The sequence below is a fragment of the Dasypus novemcinctus genome, chromosome X (genome assembly GCF_030445035.2).
Source record: "Dasypus novemcinctus isolate mDasNov1 chromosome X, mDasNov1.1.hap2, whole genome shotgun sequence".
Taxonomy (NCBI): domain Eukaryota; kingdom Metazoa; phylum Chordata; class Mammalia; order Cingulata; family Dasypodidae; genus Dasypus; species Dasypus novemcinctus.
In genome coordinates, this window is record NC_080704.1 from 133,453,390 (window position 1) to 133,466,633 (window position 13,244).

The window sequence follows — 13,244 nt, forward strand, 5'->3', positions numbered from 1 at the left end:
TTTTCTGCACATGACAAATAGGACAATTGAATGGGATATGATTGGAATCACCTGTCCTGAATCCTTCAAGTCCTTGAGGGTGGCATTGATTTCTACAATCCCACCAGTAATGTGGTATTGCTTTTGATTTACTATTTTTCTAAGTAGGTATAGTTCTAGCTGCTTCCACTAAGTCTTTGTTAACATTGTAACCCTCACTGCACAGTCAGGGAACCAATGTGGGGATTATGCCATTTGTTGTGTATAACTATTCCAATTATTAATTTCACAACCTGTCAAATAACCACAGGATGGGCCTGGGGACGCACTGGAAACTTTTCTAGCTGGGCCTTAGCGAAAAAGCCAAATCTGACCTCCATAAGCAACTACTCTGACTGGTGGACCACAGGGACCTTTTGGGTCTCATCGAATTAATGGGGCTTCTGAGCCAGTGTCTAATTCCCTAAATTTCTGATAATTTCTTTTTCCCTGGTGCACAGTTATCCTGGGAAATGGCCATAGATCCCTTTGGGGAATGCTTAGAGAAATAGTAACAGTATAAATTTTTGTCAGTGTAACAGGGTTCTTCCCTAAGAGGACCTGGCCTTCCCCTCATTCAGGGGGTACTGGGTCTGTAATCTCTCAAGTATGGGAATTGATTAAGGGCCATGACACCGTTTTTGTAATTCAAGTTAGACTTTTGTTCACTTGACCTAGAACACTTTTTCATAGAGAAATCAAATAGAAATTTAGTAAACTGGCTATCTATTTTACTTTTAGGTACCCCATGATCTACTTGACAACACCATAGGTCTCTGAGTCAGAGTATTTTGATTATTGCTTTGAATCTGTTGTCCATTATCAGAGTCTGCGCACCTTGTCTTTGGTAATTAAGTGCTGCTTCTTCACTTCTGTGAACCTAAGATCCTATTATCCCCATTGTAATTTAGGATCCCAGTTCAGTGACAGCAGTTTTCATGGTAATATCTGTCATAAAGAGAAGAGAAACCACAGAGATATTTAGGGAAGATGGAGTTAGTTTCACAAATTTATTCCTCATAGCTCTGCTGAAATGTGTTTCCTGCTGATATTCCTTGGGTGGATGAGCAGGTCTTATGATAAATCCACTCTTACATGCCAGTCTTTCTAAGCCTTTGCATCCCCTCATCTACATTATACCATGGCATTTCTGGGATTCTGACCTCAGGTAATGTCAGCGACCTTTTGGACCATGTTTCAGCCAACCACTTGAACAAACTATTAGAGCCTTTTATAGTCCCTGGAACACCACCACTGAATCCATAATATATGTTTCATGGCCCTTATTAATAAATTCTGCCTGACCCAACTTAATATATTCCTTCCACCATTACCACACACCCTTAATATCCATTCCCATACATATTTCCAAGATTTCTGTCTATATAAATTTTAAAATGCATACAGTTATTTACAGTATAGTATACTTCTTCATGGGTTACACTTTGTTTCTCACCTTCTGTGTCCTTTTGGGAATTCATTATAGTTACAGAAAAGGAAAGAAGGGTAATGGTGGTGGGTCAGGAGAAGAATTAGAAGTGTCTTGCAGGCCAATTGCCTCAGGGAATTCCTCTGCAGTTTCATCTGGAGAAACAAGATTAATCTCTACAGACAGGTGTATGAGGGTTGATTGCCTAGGGGAGTGGTTACATGTTTATCAAGAATATCAGAGTTAATCTTTATGGGTGGGGATTTAAGGGCTGTTTCCTCATGGTGGGATGGAGGTTTTGTGCCTGTTTCCATAAGGCATACTATTACAGGCTTTTCCTGCAAAAACTCAGAACAATTTATGGCTTATTATCAACATATATGACCCATTCCAATTTATGGAATCCCGATCTTTGCCAATCAATGCCCTAACTTTAAAAGCACACTGCACAGTTGAGAATTCAGTTTACACTGTAATTTAGCTGTTTGCAAAATAAGACTGGGTCTTAAATCTGTGGCTACATGAAATAAGATTTTCTTTCAGTGCACACACAGATACTTTCACATCCATCATGTGTTTTAAGTTGCAAATTTGAAGCGTTCAGCTGATCTTCTTCTTTCATAACTATCCAACATATTTAGGTCCAACCAGCTAACATCATTACACCTTTTCACTCCACGAAACTATGTTAAGTTATCAAAAACACTCTCACTCAGAGTTTTGCTTCTTATACTAACAAGTAGTATATTTTGCATATCTCTAATGCCAACTCATACCATGGACTTTCAATGTCATCTTAATAATTGAAAATAGAGACATTAGTGCCTTTAAATCTAGTCAGATTAGAGAACCAATTCCAAAAATCCCTGAATCAATTCAGAAATCCATTCTTAAGTTCTGTTCCTCAAGAACCACTCCCAGTACCATAGAAGTATTATTTGGGGATCTCTAGGGAAACAGAACCAACAGATGATACTGTAAATATTATGAGATTTTTATAAAAAGTAGTTTTTTTTGGCTGTAAGGATGCACAAGTCCAAATTCTGTAAGGTAGGCTACAGGCCGGGAACTCCAATGAAGGTTTTCAATGAATTTCTTAGGAGAAGCTGGCTGACTGAAGTAGAGATTACATTTCTTTCTTGTGACCATTGACATCACTTCTTTTACAGCCTTGGACTGAGTGGAAGAGACATCTCTCATTGTTGGAGGCAATCTCGTCAATTGATTGTAGATGTAATCAGCTGTAGATGTAGTGAATCTACTGATGATTTAACTCCATGAAATGACCTCCCAGTAACAATCAGGCCAGTGCTTAGTTAACCAGACAACTGGACACCATCAGCTGGCCAAGTTGACACATGAACCTAACCATCACATGATCTTATTAGCCTGGGAATGAAGCAAATGACAAGAACTGCAGAAGAGAGAGATGGAAAGTGCTTGGGTCCTTGGTGACATATCATACACAGAGTATATCTTGTTTGGAGACTGCCCAATATCTGGACTTTCATATACATGTATAATGTGTTCCCTATTGCTTGAATTACCTTGAATAAGGGCTTTCTAATATTTAATGGTGAAAGCCTCCTAGAGTATGTACTATTCCATGTGAGGGTTACACTTAGCTTCTCGAGTTCCATGAAAATCCCCATTTAGTTTGTCATTGATATTGCATTATCTTGATTAATATAGGATAAATATACATATTTCAAATGTTAATATTCACATACAAGATCATGGGATAGATCTCAACTTATGCAGGTCTTCATTGATGCTATCAGTAAAATTCAAGTTTTTTCTGTAATGATTTAGTATACTTCTGCTAAGATTTATACCTATATATTTTGCATTTCTGAAATATTACCATAATGGGTCCCTGTGTTGGCTTATTATTTGGTTTTTTAAATATATAACACTCCACATTCAGTATGTTCTATCAATCTGAGCATTCTGATCTTTCTTCAGTTGTTGAAAATGCTAGTTATATAGTTATTTTGTCTTTTTTATTAATTTATTACATTCTTCTTACTCTCTCCTCCTACAACTCTGATTTGAAAGATATTTAAATATATATACATATACACATATTTCCATGCCCCTTAATTTGGCATTGATTGGCATCTCTTTATCTTTTTCATTATTTTTAAGAAAATTTCTCAGCTAGACCTTCCCTCTCACTAAACCACTTTTCTGCATTTTTATGCATGTGTGATACTCATTCAGTTAATCAATATTCAGCAACTATGCATTGAATGGCTATTGAATGCCAGACAATTTCTAGGTCCTAGAACTAGTGAGTTAAAAAAAAAGTCTGCCCTTATGGAGCTACATTTTAGTGAATAAAGCAGTTTAAAGTGACTGTTATGGGGTGAATTGTGTACCCTAAAATCCTTTTTCAAGTCCTATCCCTGATCCTGTGAATGTGACCTTATTAAGAAGTAGGCTTTTTAAAGATGTTAGCTCTGGAGGTCAAACTGGGTTAGGGTGGACTCATCATGCAGTATAACTGGTATCCTAATAAGAAGAGGAAAGTTGAACACACAGAGAAAATATGACTGTCTGATAATGGAGACAGAGACCGAAGCCCAAAGATTGCTGATAAACCATCAGAAAATAGGAGAATGGCAGGTAACAGATTCTTCCCTAGAAGCATCAGAGGGAACATGACCATGCTGACACCTGGATTTCAGACTTCTAGACTACAGAACTGTGAGTCAATATACTTCTGTTCTTTTAAGCCGCCCAGTTTGTGGTATTTTATTACAGCAGCTTTAGTAAACTAAGCTGATGTTGAGTGTTAAGGATTGTTATGAAGAATAATTAAAGCATGCTTTGAGAAAGTAGTGTAAAAGAGGTACTAATTTAGATAGAGTGGTCAGGAGGCCTTTTTGAAGATGTGACAAATGAGCAGAGACCTGAGTCAAGTGAGGGTACGGACCAAGCAGGCATCTGAGGAAAGATTAGGTGCAAATGCACTGAAGGGAAATGTGCAATCAAGCCAGTGTGGCTGGAACCTGTAGAGGAAAAGTGAATGAGAAGGGATAGGGCTGGAGAGACAGGCTTGGACACATTATACCGAGCACTGGAAGACATGTTGAGGACATGATTTTATTCAGGTATGTCAATCAAGTAGAGTGCTTTGAACAGGAAAGAGGCATAATGTAGTCATAATTGTAAAGGGAGCTCTCATGCTCTTCTGTCAACAAAGGGTTGTAGAGGGATAAGGATGGAATTACGAAGAACCATTAGTAGGTTATTATGATAACCTGAGGAAGATATATGGTGGCTTGTTCTTTGGGTTTTTAATTTTAACAATTTTCACCATGACATGATTTCTACTTGCATTTTGTAAAGTTTTACGGAAAAGTTGTCCTGTGTGTTTTTTTTTTTCTATTTAAAAAACGTAGGCGGCCGACTTGGCCCAGTCGTTAGGGCGACCGTCTAACACATGGGAGGTCCACAGTTAAAACCCCGGGCCTCCTTGACCAGTGTGGAGCTGGCACATGCGCAGTGCTGATGCGCGCAAGGAGTGCGCCCTGTAAGGAGAGCCGCCCTGCGCAAAAAGAAAGTGCAGCCTGCCCAGATGGCGCTGCACACACAGAAAGCTGACACAACAAGATGACAACAAAAAGAAACACAGATTCCCGTGCCGCTGACAACAACAGAAGTGGACAAAGAAGATGCAGCAAATAGACACAGAACAGACAACCAGGGTGGGGGGAAAAGGGGAAATAAATAAATCTTTTTAAAATATATATTGTGGTAACACATACAATATATATAATATTTCTCATTTTAATCACTTTCAAGTATATAATTCAGTGGTATTACATTCGCAATGCTCTACTACCATCAGCACTATCCATTACCAAAACTTTTCTGTTACCACAAACAAAAACTCTATACCCATTAAACATTAACTCTCCATTCTTCATCCTCACCCCTGTTAACCTATAATCTATGTTTTGTCTCTATGAATTTGCTCATTCTAATTATTGCATATCAGTGGGCTCTTACAATATTTGTCCTTTTGTGCTTGACTTATTTCACTCAAGAGGATGGCTTTAAGTTTCATCCACGCTGTTGCATGTATCAGAACTTTATTCCTTCTTGGGCTGAATAATATGCCATTGTATGGATATACTATATATTTTTTTCCATCTGTTTATCTTATCATGGGCACTGGAGTTGCTGTCATCTGTTGGCAATTGGGAATAATGGTGTTATGAATATTGGTGTACAAATATATGTTTTGCCACTTGGTGTAAAAAGAGTCTAAAACACCTGGATAGTATCCAGAGAAACCCACCTAATTATCCTGCTAGTTCCTTGAACCTCTGCCTGGTTCTGGTTTGTTATATTTCCTGATATTAAGTGACTTTGGTGCTGATCTTCTCTCTCTGTTTGTATAATGTTCCCTCATTTAACCTTGACTGTAGTCTCCTTCTGAGACTCTGTCTTCCCTCTGAGGCTTCTAGTCAATTTTCTAGTTTTCAGTGATTTTTCACAGCTTGTGGTCCACTGAGAATATAGCTTATTGGTTTTCATTCTCTCTCTCTCTCTCTCTCTCTCTCTCTCTCTCTCTCTATATATATATATATATATATATATATATATATATAGACATACATACATATACACATGTGTGTGTATAAAAGTTAAAGAAGGAAAAAAAATTCTCTGTAATTGGTCTAATTTTGGAAGCTTCACTATAGAATTTTAAATAAATCTAAAAATTCTTCCTTAAGCAAAACATACCATGCATGAAAATTCAAGGTATCCAGCAGGTTACACTATGTATATACTTTTGCAGATCAGTACATATTTCTTTTTCAATTGACAACTGATGCTTCTGAAGTAATTTAGTAATCTGATGGTTGATTACTAAACCTTGAGACATTGTTACTGGGCTATAGTCATTCAACGGAATGATTACTCAAGAATTCTTGTTTCAGGGAATAATAAGATCCATTGTCCCTTATATCTTTGCCTGGTTATTATTGTGGGTAAGAACACAAAACAAATGAGATTCATACCCCCTAAGAAAAGTTAGTTTTCTTTGTTATAGGGCTCCAGACTAAACCATCAGCTCTGATCAACTATCTCAAGGTAGGGAGTTTTGCATTACTAGAAGCCAGCTATTTTGTGTCATGTCTTCTTTTTTTTTTTTTTTGCTGAGCATTTTTTATTGTATTTTTTTGAAGATACATAGATCACAAAAAATGTTACATTAAAAAATACAAGAGTGTGGTTGCTGCCAATTCTTAGCATATAATCCTGGCTGTGTCAAGATCTGTTGTTCATGGAGACATTTGACCCCGCCGACCTGCCTGAACTGCTTAAACGTTATTACCAGAGATTCTTCCCCTACGCCCACTACTATCGCTGGCTGAACTATTGCAGAGTGATAAATAATTACTTTCAACACCGTGAATTTTCATTTACTTTGAAAGATGACATTTATGTTCACTACAAAGCCTTCAACAATTAGGGTGACCTGGAAAAGGAGATGCAGAAAATGAAGCTATACAAGATTGACATAGGCGCAGTGCATTCCCACAGACCTAGTCAACATAATACTGTGAATCTGGGAGCTTTCCAGGCTCAGGAAAAAGAGCTTGTGTTTGACATTGATATGACAGACTACAACGATGTGAGGAGATGTTGTGCTTCTGCAGACATATGTTCCAAGTGCTGGACCCTCATGACAATGGCCCTAAACATCATTGACTGAGCAATGAAGGAAAACTTTAGATTTAAGCATCATCTTTGTGTGTATTCTGGAAAGAGAGGCATTAATTTTTGTTCTATGATGAATCAGTTAGAAAATTGCCCTCTACAGTATGCTCTGGGATAGTTAAGTATTTGAGTCTTTTAAAGGGTGGTCAAGAAGTTGAAAAGAAAGCTCACCTCAGTGAAAAAATTCAACTTTTCGTCAGAAACTCTATAAACATAATTAAAAAAATACTTTGAAGAATATGCCTTGGTCAATCAAGATATTCTAGAAAATAAAGAAAGCTGGGATAAGATTTTAGCTCTTATTCCTGAAACAATTCATGATGAACTTCAGCAAGCCTTCCAAAATCATCGCAATTCACTTCAGCATTGGGAGTACTTGAAGAAAGTAGTGGGTAGATGTCAGAGTAACAAAAATGACAAATGTGGACCCTGGCTAGAATAGGAGATCATGCTGCAGTACTGTTTTCCCCAGCTGGATATCAATGTCAGCAAAGGAATCAATCATTTATTGAAGAGCCCTTTTAGTGTTCATCCTAAAACAGGTTGCATTTATGTTCCTATTGATTTACAGGAAGTGGATGTGTTTGATCCATTTGCCATTCCAAACATAAGCACCATCTGCCATGTCCTGGATAACATTTCCACTAATGGAGAGTAAAAAGAGGAGAATAAAGCTAAACCTGACATCAAACGTAGAACCAGAGATTATAAGAAGACCAGTTTAGACCTTATGTGAGAGTTTTTGAACAGTTTCTTGAAAAACTGGACACATACTAAAAAGGAAAGCTTTTCAAGAAGAGTGATTTACAGAAAGATTTCTGAAATAACTCTCATCAAAACAATATGGATATCTTTTACCTTCAACCAAAGATCAAATATTTCGAGAGCCATCTAATATATACAGCAGAACCATGTATGCATCTTAATGCTTCAAGTAAAATTTCCTTTTCTTGAGAAAGAATTATGTTGAAAAGATTCCTTGAGATCACTGATGGAGAGCTTTAAGATTCCCAAAAATAGCACAAAAGGGAGGAATAAGTGATGATTGGATTTCAGATAACATTTGTAAAATTTAATATTATACAAAGATAACGGATGTAAATTATTGGGTTCAATACTCAGCTACAATAAATAGAGGTATGTGAGCAGTGATATACCCAAGACCTTCATCCCAGCTCACTGTAGCCTCCAATTACAGGATGAGTGGGGGTTTTGCTTTAATTCTTAGACCCTTAAGTTAATTATACCTGAAGTGTATATCCAGTCACTTCCTAATTTTGCTTACTAATGTTATTGGTCAGGCCATAACTCATTGCCCATATTTTAAAAATCATTTTAAACAAGGCATCTAAATTTACTAAAACTTAAATTCAAGAGGTATCAATTAATAGATTAACAGTATTAGGGCTTAGTATAGTGTTTTGTATGATTGTTGCAAATGTAGCTCCTAATTTTTTCTCTCAGAGAGCAATTGGATTAATCTTAAAAAAGCAGCTTAGCCCCCTCTTGACATAGATGTGGAATAGACACAACCAATCCAAGATCCACAGGAAGGAGGAATACAGTAAGGATTAGAGTGGACTTACTGATATTCTATTCATGAACTATTGTGGTTGTAATCAAGAAAATGTGGCATTGGTGTGGAAAAAGTGGCCATGGTAGCTGCTGGGTGCGGGGAATGGGAGGAAGAGATGAGATGTGGAGGAATTTTCGGGACTTGGGGTTGTCCTGGGTGGTGCTGTAGGGACAATTACTGGACATTGTAGACCCTCCCATGGCCCACTGGATGGAACGTGGGAGAGTATGGGCTATTATGTGGACCACTGACCATGAGATGCAGCGATCCCCGGAGATGTACTCACCAAATGCAATGGATGTGTCATGATGATGGGGGAGAATGTTGCTGTGGGGGGAGTGGTGGGGTGGGGGCGGTGGGGGTGAATGGGGACCTCATATTTTTTGAGTGTAATATTTTTTAAAAAACGAAAAAAAATAGCAAAAAAGAAACAAGAAAAAAAAAACAGCTTAGGAAAAATAACGGTCTTCACCAACATCAAACCTCCTCTATTGGTCAGAAAACTTGGATTTTTAAAATATATTTAGATAGAATACTTAAATTTTTAAAGTTTTGTTTCATCCATGTTTGATTTTGTGTGATAGAGTCTAAAGTGTCAGATTTCTCTTTGTCTGGTTTTACAACCACTCTAAACAAAGTAGTCATTCTAGTTTGCATTCCATTTTCTGAGAAAAATTAAGAAGCAAGCCATTAGGCCAGTGCCTTACTGTGGCTTAAAATTTTCCTTTCTGGGAGCAGTTGTAACTGATGCAGCTGAACATCTGCCTCCTACATGGGAGGTCCCAGGTTTGGATCCCATCCCCTCCCAAAGAAAAAGCAAAACAGACAATGAGCAAAAACAATGAGCAAATAGATAAGGGAGCCATCTGGGGGTAAGGGCCAGATATCTTAAAATTTTTTTTTCCTTTCTTTGCATTTCCTTTAACACTGTTTCCTTTATGGTCTTTTATCTTTTGGTTTATATAAAACACTCTTTAATGCAGTCAGTACGCTGAAATGCCTTGGATTCCTTCTGTAATTTTTTTTAGGAAAAATTAAAGGCTATTATGAAAGAAAAAAAAAAAAGAGGTTCCCACATACTCCACACTCCACCCCACCCCTCTCCTCCTGCGACAACAACCTCATTCATCATTGTGGCACATTCATTGAATGTGCTGAATACATCTTGGAGCACTGCTGCAATGCATGGATTATAGTTTATATTGTAGTTTATACTCTCCCCCTGTTCATGCAGTGGTTTATGGCAGGGTATATAATGTCTAGCATCTTTTCCTGTAATATCATTTAGGACAACTCCAAGTCCCCAAAATGCCCCCATATCTCATCTCTACTTCCCTCTCTGTGCCCTCAGCAACTACCTGGGCCACTTTGTCTGGATCAATTCTACAGTTTCATCCATTACTAGTCACAATAGTTCTATAGTAGAATACCAGTAAGTCCACTCTAATCCATATTTTATTCCTCCATCCTGTGGACCCTGGGATAGTGATGTCCAAGCAAGAGAATCACATCCATCATCCAAGCAAAAGAATCACATCTACCAACTGTGTGGGATCTAAGCCCCCTCTTGCTATAGAGGTGGCATGTCTTCTGATGGAGTAGTCTCTCCAGAGGTGGAGCTCCTCAGCATACACATCTTAATGATGGCATATCCTTCTGTTTCCTCTTTTAACTTAAGATTGCATAGAAGTCATTATTAAAATGGAGAACTGCAGACAGTATATCTTCTTGATTGTTCCCTGTTCTCTAGCAAACATCTTTTTGAATTACTATAATTCATATAAGAAATTCTATCCTGAAGTGCCCTTTGGGTAAATCCCAAAGTGAAGATCCCTCCAGTTTTGTTAGGATGCAGAGTTGTGCATGATGAATGAATGAAAGTATTGCAGTCTAAAAACCAGAGAATAGTGACAATGATGCACTATTCTTTCTCATGAGGCCTAAGATTTTTCCATTAGGAAGAGTGAAGAGAGAATAACAATAAGCACTGCCATCTGTGGCTTCTGAATGTTGGCATTATGAGGATACAGAAAAGAGTGGACAAATTGGGTCTGCCCAAAGCAAAAACATCTAAAAAATAAAAATTATATTTCAGTAAATATATGTGTGTTCTCCACTAATGGTTCTGAGGAAAGAAACTTTCATTGGCTCAGAAAGTAAAAAAACAAAAACAAAAACAGAAACATTCAGGCAGCTAACAATCCTCCCTTGCAATTAAAACCTGCTTGCCATAAGGAATAGGAAAAACAATGATGCTTCTGCTAGAACCCCATCAAGAAAGATGGTAAATTACACCTAACTGAGCCCTGAAGCCTGCCAGTATACTGTAATACTCTTGTTAACAATAGTCCATCTGGAAATCTCTCAAATCACTTACAAAAAACTACTTGGCTATACCACCAGTACTCCAGGAGTGGAAAATACATCTTTGAATGCTGAAAAAATATTGGGAATAAATATTAAATGGGCAAACCCAAGCATAAACCTTATGACTGATAACAATCTTAATAATAATAATAATAATAAATCTCCTTTAGTAGTTATTCTCACTCTTTATCTTTATAACCTTAATACTGAAATACTGGTATGGTCACGACCAAGAAATAACACATTCCAAATAAATTATTTTCTCCTATGAATCCAGCAAAATGACTCATCTTTATGCAGATCTGTATCAGACACTCAGATTATACTCCCTGAGTATTAACCTCTCCACTTCCCTTTCTCTTTTCTTTCTCCTTTTTTCTCCCATTTCGTCTTCCTCTTCCTTCACCAAACACAAACCAACAAGTTGGTCATTGACACAATCCTATTGAGAGGGCATTGCCATTGACACTTGGGTGATCCTATATCCCAAGATATATTCTAAAACATATTTAAATTTCACAATTCTTTCCAAGTTACTGAGCCACCTCCTGAGAATTTTAGGAAATTACTAGGAAGTAGTTTTTTAAAAAAAGGAAAAAGAAGCTTATTGGAATTTTCCCATCATTTGAATCTCACAAGGATTAATGACCTTGATGTTGAAGATCTTGTTGTAGGAGTATAGTAAGGCTTAGAACCTTGATAACAACTATTTTGTTGATTTAGTAGAAATTGTGTTTCACTAGCAGGGTCATTCATCAGCATGAGGCACTAACAGCAATGCACAAAGGAAAATCTATTTTCCAGAAGAATCAGAGCTTACCAGAAGTCTTATGCTCTGAAGAAAGGAGATTCAGTTTGGTTGCAGACAAGTAAAAAGGAAGAAAAAAATGAGCATTTTAAACCAAGGCACACAACATCACTGTGTTGTATCAAGTTTTATCACTCAAAGCTTTCAACAAAATTTTATAAATTTAGTAAACTTTTTATAGAACAAATAAATAATTTGGGTTTCAGAATATCTGAAACACACAGTATTTCAGATGGATTTTCTGAATATGAGAATTTATCATCATCATTGTCATAATTATTTAGCATTGTAGTCAGTTTTTGACTGAAAAAGTGACAATGTTTTATTACTCTCAAGACTGTGATGAAGAAGCATACTATTTAATTACTTATTCTTTAGTATTTTCATACCTATTCTCCATCCAACAATTTTTCTTCCACATTTAGAATTAGAGGCAGTGTATGCCGCAGGTAAGCTTTTTATCCTGCCTAGAGTACTCACTACCTCCAGATATATAGCATCCCTGATTTTTGGAAATGACATTAGAGGAAATGAAAGCTTAAATAAATGAGTGCACAGACCAGTAGCAAACTCTAAGTACTTTAAGATGAGGGAAAATATCCACCTAAGTCCTAATCAAAATGGGCAGGCTATATAGATTGGGCAAACCAGAATAGCACCTAGAGAAAGAAGGTCAAGTTTGTGTTTTGATACTTTAGACAGGGTTGAATTGACAATTAACAGAAATCATTTACTTGACAATTTTACTTAGCAATGATGCTACACTAATCACCTCTGTATGTTGATCATGTATCACCCAAAAGGAAAAGTTTGTGTGACAATGTGGGGTTTTTTGTGTATCCTAGAAAAGAAAATGTTCTTTGAACTAATCCATTCTTTTGGGTATGGGATCATTTAAATTTATTGGATTTAGTTGAGGGGGAGGTCTTTGATTGGATTGCTTCAGTGTAGCATAATCCAGTGTGTGTCTAGTTCCTCTTGCTGAAGTCCTTTACAGAGGCCTGAAAGGAGACAAACAGAAAAAATAATTTGCAGAGATGGAGGGAAGGAACCCAGGAGTTTCTGGAGGAATGTGAGAGAGAGCAAACCACAGATGTAATAGCCAGACAAATGCCTCTTCTGTCACTTTTACTGGACCTGTGTTTGGCCTTGGGGTTGCTGTATACTCAGGAGACTTGAATGTCTGGATTGTCTATGTGACAGCCAGGCCCTGAGCCTGAGCAGACTTGCAAATCCTATCTTCTAGTTCATTGCACTTACCCCAGACAGCAAACAGGTAGGTAAAGAAGGTCAACCACCACACCAGG

General features: G+C 37.3%; 1 pseudogene; it reads left to right on the forward strand.

Moving 5' to 3' along the window:
• Nucleotides 1-6,749: 6,749 nt before the first annotated feature.
• On the forward strand, nt 6,750-8,008 carry LOC101442870 (DNA primase small subunit pseudogene; annotated as a pseudogene).
• The last annotated feature ends 5,236 nt before the right edge of the window (nt 8,009-13,244 follow it).